The 12,117-nt window shown below is 43.4% G+C and overlaps 1 protein-coding gene across 2 annotated transcripts in view; it reads left to right on the forward strand.

Annotated features, from left to right (window-relative positions):
• Window positions 1–835: 835 nt before the first annotated feature.
• PALS2 (protein associated with LIN7 2, MAGUK p55 family member) overlaps window positions 836–12,117 on the forward strand; it is a 53,685-nt gene continuing 42,403 nt past the window's right edge. For both annotated transcript variants that reach the window (XM_058045012.1, XM_058045000.1), the window contains exon 1: window positions 836–936. The gene's annotated coding sequence lies outside the window, so the exon portion shown is untranslated. The remainder of the gene's footprint in view (window positions 937–12,117) is intronic.

Genomic DNA, 12,117 nt, shown 5'->3' on the forward strand with positions numbered 1-12,117 from the left:
TGCTGGAAAAAAAAAAAAAAAAAAAAAAAAAAAAAAAAAAAAAAAAAAAAAAAGCGAGAGCTGCTCTGTAATCATTGATCAAAACAAACGAAATGTTTGAACAGTGACCAGAAGTGCGGGGAAATCGCTTTCCCAGTGTTATTTCCATTTGAGTGGTCTTGCAGGTTACTGGCATCAGGGGAAACTCCCCACTTTCCCCAGTGAAATGTGAGATTTCTCGGCTAGCGTTTCTCGCACTCGGCGACTGAGCAGGCAGCGCCACGTGTCCCCTCGCGGGACTCGGGACCGGGTCCCGGACACGACCCGGGGGGACCCGAATCCCGTCCGGGGGCAGCGGCGGGGACACGGCGAGAGGACGGGGGCACGCTCGCACACGGGCACCCTCGCTCGCTCGGCACCCACCCGCGGCGGCCCTCACAGAACGCGCGCGTGTCCCCGCACGGCCCCGCGCCACCCCCCACGGCCGCCTCGCACACACGCGGTGACACGCGCAGTCACGCGCACTCCCACACACTCGCGCTCGCTCTCTCACACTCGCCGACCCCTCTCGCCCCCTCACCCACACTCTCACATTCTCTCTCACTCACTCACACACTCACTCTCGCTCACACTCACAGAGGGAAGGGGTGGGGGGGGGGGGCTGAGGCAAAGGCGCGCGCGCTCCCTCCGGGCGGGTGCGGGGGAGGCGCTCGCGCGCCACTGCCGCGGAGGCCGCGCGCGCGCGCTCGCTCGCGCTGGCCGGGGGTGGGCGGGGCAGAGGAGCGGCGGCGGGAGCGCGTGCTACAGCCACGCCGGCGGCGCGCGCCGAGGCGGGCGCAGAGCGGCGGCACCTCCGGCTCGCGCCGTCCCTCCGGCAGCCCCGCGCTCGTCCATGGGGCCGAGCGGCGCCCGCTGAGGGAGGAGGGGACGGGGAGCAGCGGGAGTCGGTGCCGGCCGGTGAGTTCCCGTACCGGCGGGGAGGTCGCGTGCGCGGGGGGGGGGGAGGAGGGAGGGTTCGCCCGCCCGGCTACTCGCTTCTCCCGTCCCTCCCAGCCGGCGGGGAAATGGTGGTGGGAGGCGGGGTCCCGGTGCCATCCCGGCCGAGCCCCTCGACCCGGCGGCGGGAGCGGGGGCGCCGCGTGTGCGTCTGGCGTGAGGCGGGAAGAGCCGTCCGCAGGTAGCGGGGCCGGGCGGGCCTGCAGGGGAGCGAACATGGCAGCGCCGGAGTCCGGGAAGAGGGATTTTTGCCCCTAGAGCGGGGATTAACCCTCCTCCTCCCGCCTCCGGATGCGTCCCCGGGAGACTCGCGCTTCATCTGCCGCTCCGGATTATCCACCCGCCCACCCCCCTTCCCCCCACCCTCTTTCCCGGTATTTTCTCTCCTCCTGGAGATTATCAGGTTTCCCGCCCCTCCCTCTCCGGGATCCTCCAGCTCCCCGCTCCGAGGGGATTATCTCCCCCCTTCCCTGCCGGATTATCCCCCCAGTTCGCTGTCCCTCCCTCCGCGTTCATGCTCCTCCGCAGCCTCGCCTCTCGGGGATTATCTGCTCTCCCTTTGGGGTGATTCTTCCTCTCCTGATCTCTGCCCCGGCCTTTCGCTGCCTATTTTCTACCTGAGGAAGTCAACCCTCCCCTTCCGTCTGCCTCTGACTGGGGAAAGGGGCGAAAATGTGGTGGTGATCAGGTGGGCAGGAGTTTCCAGCAGTGCTGTCATCTCCTCGGTCGTCGTACGAGTACTACAGGCAAGTGGATGTAGGTGTAGGAGAGGAGGCAGCAGGGATGGGTGTGCGGAGCTTGGACCAGAGTTCAGCCTGTGGCGTTGAGCTCCTTATGCAGGGAAATATCTGCACCCTTCCTGCGATGTTACATCTGGTGGAGATGAAGGAGAGCCGACCTGGATCAGTGCTTTATGAAAACGTGCATGGGTGCTGGGTGGTAGAGGCTGCACGGAAAAAAAGCCAGCAGCCTCTGAGTTTCTTTGAGGAAGGTGCAATGTACGGTAGTAGCATTGTAGGTGGGAAGGTGCTTGGATGACATTGCTGCTCTTTGGGGGTCAGAGCTGGCTTGGGTACGGTACCTTCTGTCTTGGCTTGAAAGGCAGCTGGCTTAGGCTGTTGCTTGGTGTTGAGGAGGCAGCAGGCTGGTATCTTTTGCTGAAGCTCTGATGCTGATGTGGTTCATGACTGTCAACTTGCTGGCTGAGGAAAAACGCGTGTGTTCCTCAGACAGAGGGGGAAGGTTTATCCCATGTATTTGACTCCTGCGTAGGTTCGACCAGTCTCTCTCCTAACACCTGGTCTCCCTGCACATGGGTTTGCTGGAGGAGATTTACAGATCTTCTGGCCATTTTGCAGCACAAGGCCCAGGATTATATCCATTAAAGTTCTCCCACTTGGCTTTGAGAAGAGAAGAGGCTGTGAGGAATTGTACGGAGACTGGGCACCTATAAATAGATGTCGGACTAGAGGAGGCTTTGAAATCTTAGCATGCTGCTTCTGAACAGATAGTGTCTGTTAAACTGGCTGGGTTGACACTAGCATCATAATGTTTCCTTTTATTTCTGCCGAGGTGGTTGGCTTTTAACACTTCGACTGGACCATACAACATCTGCCAAAAAATTCTTCCTGAAAAGGACATAGAGAAAATTCTCATTTAAATGAAATGCTGACAATTGGAGTCTAGTTTGAGTTCATTTAAATGGGATTTTTAAATGACCCTTCAGAGAAATCTTTAGTTTCCTCTTCCCTCCCTTGAAATGCTTGGAATTGATGCTCTTATGTCCTTAATTTGTTCTCAAAGTATTGCACTAGATAGATTACCTGAGATCTCTGTTGCTGGGAAAAATCTGCAGTACTGAGGTATGGCATCACAATGCTGGTAGCACTACTAGGTTTTTATTTAGTTGTTTAGGTTTTGGAGTTTTTTATTCTTTTTTTTTTTTTAATGGAATATTTGACACCTAACCAAAAGGATCTATATTCCTTGAATTCAGGGTGCTTGCATTTATTTGAGATCTTATGGATCACTGCTCTTTCAGCTTGTCTTGTTGAGAACTAATTAATATGGAAATTATTGACAAATATACTGTACCAGCTCTGTGGAATGGTGTCTGTTCTGCTGCTCTATTAGTGGGCCAACTGCATACTCTAAGTCTCTAGAATGATTGAAAAGCTGTTGCAACATATGTGCAATTGGACCTTTTTTGAGCTGCCTCTTTCTTGTGCCCTTTTTCCCTTTAAAAAATAGTAGAAGCTATTAAATCATGATGGTTTCTTTTTACATTTTTTTTAATAAAAGAAAAATAAGAAAGGAAGTAATGAAAATGCACCTCAATCATACAAAAGAGTCTTAACAAACACTAATGGGATGAATATCTGCAAGAACCCTGACTTTTAGGGCATTTCTTACTTAGAGCATAGAATTTTAATCTGATCTTTATTTTCCTTTATTTTTTTTGTAAAAAAAGGAAAAGTAAAGGCTTTGTAAACTTCAGGGAGGCAGAAAGGAACAGAAATCTTGGCGATATGACTTAGTTTTGGCATTTTTAGTTGATATTTAACCATAGTAAAAGCAGGAAAACCAAGTAATTGATCAAATAATTTGGCTTTATTTTAAGTTGTTAAGGATGTGATCAGAACATTATCCTCAAACACTGGGTATCTTTGGTCAGCATCAAGATCCAGCTTGCTGTTAAGTCCATGTGTTTGGTATTTTTGTGTGCAGAAACAGAGGTCAGTGATCTGCAGAAAACTTTATAATACCAAAATGACAAGCAAAAGACTCTTTAGTATGAGTCTCTTTGTAGAGTGACTCAGTCTCTGAATTCTTGTGTTGTTCTAAAGGTATTTGTTTGTAGAAATTGTAGGTTGAATGCCATTTTCTAGAAGTTCAGTGTCCTGCTTTAAACCCATGCTTTCTGCTGAGTGATTTAAAGTTCTCACTGAGTGTGACTGTCCCAGGCTTGTGAGTGCCCTTTGATCCTCTGTGCAGGACACTGATCAGTGAATCTTTTCTCATGCTGAGGGAGTGGGAGGAATTTCTTTTTGCTCAAGAAACAGGTATGCACTTGGGATTGTGACAGCCTCCATGCAGATGTGGAAGGAATAATACTCTCAAGATCTGAAAGGATGAAAAGCTCACATATGTGAAAATAAAATGCTCCATCATGTTGTGTGCTTGAACTAGAAATGGATAAAACCTGGAAGGCTTGGCCTTGCACTTGTGGTAAAAACCTGAATTTTTAGAAGCACCCAGCAACTGGAGTGGTACAAACACTATTGGACTTATTGTGTGGCAGTATGACACAGAATATGCTGGCAGCGTTAAGAGCGAGGCTGTGGGAGGGAAAAGTGGTTTTGCTGTCCCCCACAAGAGAAGGAGCTCGTAGAGGGGTGAGTTTAGTTGGGTGTGATATGTGAGAGACAGGCTGAAATACAGATGTGCTGCTCACATCTGTACATTCTGCATTCTTACATTTACCCTGTAAGTTCTGTTACAGGGCTTGTATGGTTCTGTGGTCATTGTTGGTCTCAGCTCATACTACAGCAATACTGTAGTGCAACAAAGCATGGTGATGGTAATGGGCTGTCCTGGGGCTTAAAATTGCTTTTTTTCAGAATAAAGCATGCCTGAATTATGTAGTTATGGCTGATGTCACTCCTACAAGAATAACAGAGACCAAAAAGAAGATAGAAAGAGAGATTAGGACAGGGGTTCTTCCATATGTAAACATTTACATTCTCATTTTGGGTTAATTAGAGTCTTTGAAGTTACAGTAATTTCACAACCTTTGTTAAATAATAACAATAAGAATTGAAAAATGGGATGTTGGCTGCTTTTATCATCAATTATTTTCAATGTCTGTGGCTTAAAAGAAAAAGGTGTTTCATACAGTGTTTTGTAATGTAACAGTGTTTCATATTAGCAACTATTCCATGGGTTTTACACATCAGTTCTTTAAATAACTCATTCTAGTGCCCAGGTCTCATGAAACCATGGTGGGAATTAGAAAGATACTGAAATCAGATGACATTTCAGATTTACTAGGAACAAATGTTATTTAATAAATTACTTATACATGATTTTTGAGAGTATTGATTAGTTTTACATTCTGACAAGGAACTGTTTGAGAGCAGGGACTCAGTGAAATCCACGCTTACTGCAGAGAATGACTGTGGTTTCTATAAACTTGTTTTTGGGGAAGAGGGACACAAAACATGATGACACATGACACACACAAATTCTTTGTATCTAACACAAAAACATTGCTCCTCTTGCAGTCCGCTTACCGAAATCCCAAAGGATCAAATTACTGTTTCAGTTAAATTCACTTTTCCAGTAGGTGGAGACAATTGTTGATTTGAAATAAGCTTAAGCCTTTACATTTTGATTGCAAACATTTTATCAAGATACTATTAAAACAATGAAAATTAGGAAGTAAGAAAATGTTTACATTTTTATTTTAAGATAGTTTACTCTTAATGCTCTTACTGAAAGAGCTGTGGCATTAAAATATTGCTTCTATATTGAGAGTGGCTACTCAAATAGTTTGGGTTTAATTTTCTAATTATTTCCACCCACTGGTCAAATATGCATTGATGAAAAGTTTAAGTGATACCTTTTAAAATATCCAAACACAGGATGGAAGAAAGTAGATTGAGGGTAAATAGACTGAGGGTAAAAAGATTGGATAAAGTTTTTCTTTTAAGACTAGTAACACAAGGTAGGGGAGCCCTCAAGTAAATCAGCAGGAGAATAAAATAAAGATGTGTCAGTCATTCTGGCTGTGTTATTCCATTCCAATGGATAAATTTTTAAAAAATATTTTGTTCAATGTTCATTCATTAATTGTTCAGAGATCTGACGGCAGGGATCATGTCAGAGGTTTCGCATGTAAAACATGTCAACAACTTTTTATGTGATGTTGATTTATTTTTTAACAAGTCAGTGGGCCAGTTGGTAAGTCAACCTTTACATATCTTATTAAAATTCCATCCCATTCCTTTCCTGATCCTCTGTTGAAGTTTACAGAGGTCTTTTTGGCAAGATGAAACTGCTTATGCAGCAGAAGTTCTCAGACTGGGAAGACAGACTATGTTCTAGTAAATGAAGTGAGAGAAAAGTTAATTTCTCCTTTCCAAGCTATTCTGGCTTACTGTATTTGAGTTGTTGTGCTGTGGAAAAGGACAGGGCTGCTGCACAGAAATTGCTTGAACATTATTAATTTTGCTGTAGTCATAGTGCTGCTTACAGCTTCTCACACATTCCTCAGATCATTAGAAGGAGCTGTAATTAACAACTGAAAGTTCAGTTTACTCGTTCTTTGGTAAAGAGCATGCAGGCAGGGAGAAGTTGGTAAGTGAAACTTCATGTTCATGGAGTGTGTAGGGCATTCAGTCATCTGAACTCAAATCGGACAGACAGTCTCTCTTCTCAGATCTACTGGCACGGCTCTGCTGCTTACACTACATTTGGTACAGAACAGCAAAATGGGATGAGCACTGCCTGATTCAGTCACTTCTGACCAGTGAAGCTCCTTTATACATATTTAATCTTTGTAGTATTTTAACAACTTCCAGGAACTTGTTGCAGTTGGCATTTGTTTTACGTGATCTTCCCTGAGGACAAACTCTGGGTGTACACTGCTATGTGTGGTATTTAAGGCAGTGTTCAACTGCAGCTTATTTATCAAGTGAAACACTTGGTTTCAGTTCTGTGAATTTTGTTTTATTCTTTCATAGCTTTACGTGGGGTGGCCCACTTGCTGCATGGATAAAATTCAACCTTGGTGTAAGCCTGTTGTGTGAGAGGAGTTGTCCATCATTAGCGCTGCAATAATCTCACAGGTGTCTTGTCTCAAGAGGGATCAAATGGACACACTACCTTTAAGTCATTGTGCTTTGGGAAGCAAGATAAACTGGTAACTTGTGTTGCTGGGTTTTAATCAGCACTTCTGTAACATTACCTGGTCACAGGGCAGTAATGACTGTGCTTGAGTTGCTCTCGCTGATGGTTGAGAGCCCTCACATCTGTTTCATGTTCCTGTTGCTGCAGGGGAGAAACGTTTGGGCAGTTTTGAGGACAGGCTATAAATACACAAACAGAAGGGGGTATGGGAGCACCGAAGAGTTGAATTGTGTCTTGAGTTTGACACATAATTTGATAGGAAAAAAAATCCATCCATCCATCTTTGTGTCTGCCACACACACACCCAACAGGTAAGTCTTAGGAATCCGGACGTTGTTAGAAATCGTGCCATTGGAATGAGAGGTTAACTGGGTGTGTGCTCCGGTGAGAAGGTAAGAGGCTTCGGCTGCTGTTGAAAAGGGGCAGAAGAGGGTTTTGTACGTAAGGATTTGCGAGTTGGAGCGCGGCGCCCGAACGCGCCGGGCCGGCTGGGAAAGGCGGCTCACGCGCGCCCTCCAGCGGCCACACCGGGACAGCGGCGCCGGCCTGGGCTCGGGGCCGTCGGGGCCGCCGCGCCGGTGAGCGACAGCAGCCCGCTCCTGCCGCGCCCATGGCTGCTTGCTTAGCTGAGCACACTGATAAATAAGCTGGCGCTTCTTAACAAATCAGTGGCTACATTCGTAAAAAAAAAAAAAAAATCTGCTGTTGCCAAAAATTGATTCAGTTAGGAATCTTGCTCTTGTAGTTGGGTGAAAAAAGGACTGTCCCATCCAGCAGTCTATTAAATGGGGAGATTGCTGCAGTCTCTGCTGGGATTTTTTGTGCTGACGCCTGGAAGCAGGCAGGTTTACTGCTGAATGGAATTTATTAGCTATGAATTGAAGCGTGCACATTTAACTGTGTCAAATCTTGGTAAATAGCTCTGCAAACAGCACAGACTAACTAAACAGCAGCAGAAAGAAATGTGTAGTTTTTAACAAGTTTAGCACACAGTTCTCGGTCTTACATCACATTCCATGCTGTTCGGGAAAGCAGCCGGGGCCTTCAGAAGGAAGAACTTCCTTGGCACTAATGAATAGGAAATGGAAAAGAGAAGGGTGGATTGTTCAGCAGGTGGACTCATCATAAGGTGGAGGGTCTCAAGGCACATTGTTGTAATTTGAAATTTCTGAGATAACTGCTTCATAGATAATTTCAAGTTTCTAGTATTGTTTTACTTTGGCTCTCTTTGACTGTTCAAACCATGAACTTTTGGCTCCTGGTAGCGTTCTCTTTTGTAGACAAGACCTAAGTTAGCCCTTGTTTGACCACACGCCTTGTTTCTCCAAAAACCACAAGTCTTTTATATGACAGTGTGACTGCCAGAATGGTACTGTTAGATCTTGCTGTTAACTGGAGTTGTTAAACTAAGACACTTGAAGTAAGTTTGAGCTCGTAAGAATGTAGTGTTTGGTTGGATTTTTCAAAGTAATTTTATTTGTAAGGTTCTAGCAAAAAAACTACATAGAGGAATATTCAGTGAAACCATTAAGAATCCTTATTTAAGAATTGTAAGAATTAGTCTAATTACAAATTTGGCAAAAAATGCATGTGTAATAAGTTTCAGAACAGTCTGCTACTTAGCTTAGAATGTATGGGCCCAATATGGAGAAGTGCAACTGTGTATCTGTTCATATGTGACATCTGGTGTGATACAGTCATACCAGTTATCTGTTTACCACTTCTGATGAACCCATTACACAGAAAGTGTACTTTTGTGCACAAAGCACTTTTCTCACTATGGGTGTCACTATAAAGCTTTTACACATTTCAAATAATAATAAAAAAATAAAATCCCTTGGGCTTCCCTACCCCAGGCATAAATGATTTTACTTTACAAATATAATTACTGTACTTCCAGGAGGTAATCTCTCTGGACAGCCATAGACTAGTTTGAATTAGATTACTCTGTTTTTTCCTCCAGGGTGAGTTAATACATTGAGCTTTATTTTTCTGTAATTACTTCAAAATTTAGATCACTTTTAAGGCTTACTATTCTTCCTTATAACTAGACTGGGAAAGCTAAGAATACTTGCATCTGAGGGGATGACATTAACTTTTTTTCATCTATAACTTAATTTCCTTCAGGTAGGTATCTGTTCCGCTCCTCAACTTCATACAGCTCATGCTGTGTTTAGTTAGTCTCAGTTGTAGAGTTTCTTAATTTGGAAATACTGGAAATATTTACTTAATAAGCAGAGAGTAAGCACACTAAATCTTTCAACTGTGACATTTAACCAAGTCTAGCTAGAGCAATGTTTTTGTTAAATCTGTATTTCCAGAGTTCTGGGTTTGAAATCTTTCCAGTAGTTTGGCAGTAAGCTTCATGAATAAAGCAAGTTACTACTTTTACCTCTGTTACAAAATCTTTGGACAGAAAGCCAGTTAGTGTGAAATAAACAGGGGAGCAGAGTTAGTCAGGGGAGATGGTCAGGAAAATGTTTTTCCTATTTTTTTCATGAACTTCAGCAGGAAGGGCAAATCTCTGGATAGATGATAGTGAACCACGATTGGATGCAAATGCATTTATATAAATGACCTGTTTGTATTTGGATTTTACTTACTTTAAGAAGCAGCAATGCACTTAAGCAGTAGATGAGAGAAGACTACAGAGATTAATTTGCAAATTAACCTTCTAATAATACAGTGCTCTTTTGAAATAGAAGGAAATCTTTGGCGTTTTGAGGTCTCAGAGTATGACTTCCTGTTTGTGTTGAATACAGGACCAACCAGGATATCTGTAGAGGCAGTAATTTTAGTTCTGTAGTTGGCATCTGGTATCCAAGCGCAGGAGTATTGTGTACTAATGCAAAAGTAGTACAATGTTAAAGGGTGAAACTTGTTACTTGCCTTGTCAGTGAAGTCCTACAGCCTAGCTAAGTAACATGTGAGTCCATTGCAAACCTGAAAGTACTTGGGTCCCATTGAATACAGTAGGTTTTAAATAATAAGTTCTGTCATGACTGAAGTTCCATCAAGCTTGTTTTTCTAACATGCAGTGCAGCATCTGAAACCATGCAGAATCTGTCAGGAGCTCCTATTAGTGTTATCCCTGAGCAGATTTTCAATAAGACAGAAGATATGGAAGTGTCTTAATGAGAAGATGCTGGGGCCAGAAGAATTAGTGTCTGGATAACCTTAAATTCAGCTTACAGATAGGCATAAAGAAGCGTAGCATGGTCCCCAAGTGCCTAGACATCATCACCCAAAAACCGATGAAGAATTCATTGTGCTAATGCGCAACAGCAGCAGATTCCAAAAATTAGTGCATTGTTCATGACTAAAATAACATCTTATGTAATTGCCCTGGGCCTGCAAATTAGCAGCTTCCAAAATGATCTTATAGCTTTGCAGAGGGGATTGAAAACTAAGACAGCGGAATGATTGATAATGCTAAAGGCGTAAGACTTGCAGGGCGCCAGGAAGTCCATCTCTGAGTGGAGAACAGATTACGCATTTGCCATTCATTTTTTTTCTCTTGCTCTTCTGCAAGTCATTAGGGAGCCAGTATAAATGCAAGAGGATGACCTGAAATACCAGGCACACGTTAGCTGTGTGTGTGGCTACCTGTAAGAGGAAGATTCCTACTCTCTAATGTTGCGCTGAAGAAAGACCCTGCATCAGGGTCTTTCTCTTTTTTGGTATATCTTCCTCTATGTTAGGATATTACCCATTTGAACTGGACAGGATTGATACCAGTAATGGATTGGAAGTGGCAGTCTGTCTTTTAAAAATACACGTATTTTATTTTGTTTTTATGTGTGCGTGCAACTCCATACATATATGGAAACATACAGAAAAAGAAGGAATTCTTAATAAAATGCAGTATTTTATATATGTGTGTGTTAAGATGTATGTGGGTGTATATATACGCATACATATGTATCTTAAAAAAAAAGAACACTTGTCTGTAAACAGAAAGCCCAACATCCATAAACTGTCTAGGAAAGCATAAATACCAAGTATGCATACATGACATTTTCTCTAGGTAATCTCCCAGAATCTGGCTAACATTTAACCTGAAGATTTTTTAAATTAAATTAGATTGTGGATTATTTTTGTAATTTGGGTTGAGTGCTTTTACCATTCAAGACGCTTCAATTTCAAAACCGGTTTCAACTCCTTAATGGACTGTATTCATACATAAATTGCTAGTGTGCACTGGAGATCTGTTTGATTAAACATGAGAAACTCTTATCCTTGGATTGGATTACTGTTTAGTTTCTTTAAATAATTGACCATGGATTTTCACTGAAGTGCTTGATAACTGAGATATGATACGTGCAGCATTGTAGCCTTCTGTGAAGATTGAACCAGTACTAGTTCTTGTTTTGGTAACAGAGCTGGTGGCAAGTTTGCAGCAGATTAATGATTACCCATCTTTGAGCTGAGGAAGCATGTCAGACTGACCAGGATACCCATAGGTTGGTCTTTGGTGGGTCATTGCTCCATTCTGCCTAATGATGTATCCAGGTGAAACAACAGAAATAGATGTTTAGCCTCCAAACACTGGAGCTTGCAAGCCTGTTTACATATTTACCTGCTCTCTAGAAATCTGACTGCTGCCATGTGACATGTTCCTTCTGATACTGGCTTCCACACAGGCACCTTGAATAAGGTAAACCTAGCCTTGCCAAATATCTTGGTGTGGCTTTAAAGGTTTTCTGCTTTTAGTGTGGGGTTTTAATAAACACAGAAAGATAAAGTGTGTGGGGCTAAAGGAAGAACATTCTAATAGCTTGAATTTTGGGTTATTTGGTCACAGAGTCCTTTATACTTAGATGTGTGAGCTGATAAAAGGTGGTTGTCTGAAGCTAAAGGGGAGAGTTCTCAATTAGCAATAGAAATGCTCTTTCAAGCTAGTCTGACAGTATGGTATCCTGTGCCTGGAAACATGTTCAACTGATCATGGAAATGCATAGATTATAAGGAAATATCACTGTCTCAATTGCTGTGATTAAAAAACATCCTTCCTAACATCCCCCTTCACATTGTCCTATATCTATCTGCAGAATTGGGAACGAGCTGAAGCAACTGGCTCATCTTTCCCTCACTTCAGTCATTCTACAGGTAGCTAGCAGTTCTTTAGGTTTGGTGCCACTTGGAAAACACTTCCAGTTTTACAGCAATAAGCAGTGCCTTTAAAGCTTCTAGGTTCAGTCTTGTGATATAAGGAAGAGGAATGGAGTCAGG

Source organism: Melospiza georgiana, chromosome 1 (assembly GCF_028018845.1).
Source record: "Melospiza georgiana isolate bMelGeo1 chromosome 1, bMelGeo1.pri, whole genome shotgun sequence".
In the NCBI taxonomy this organism is placed as follows: Eukaryota; Metazoa; Chordata; class Aves; order Passeriformes; family Passerellidae; genus Melospiza; species Melospiza georgiana.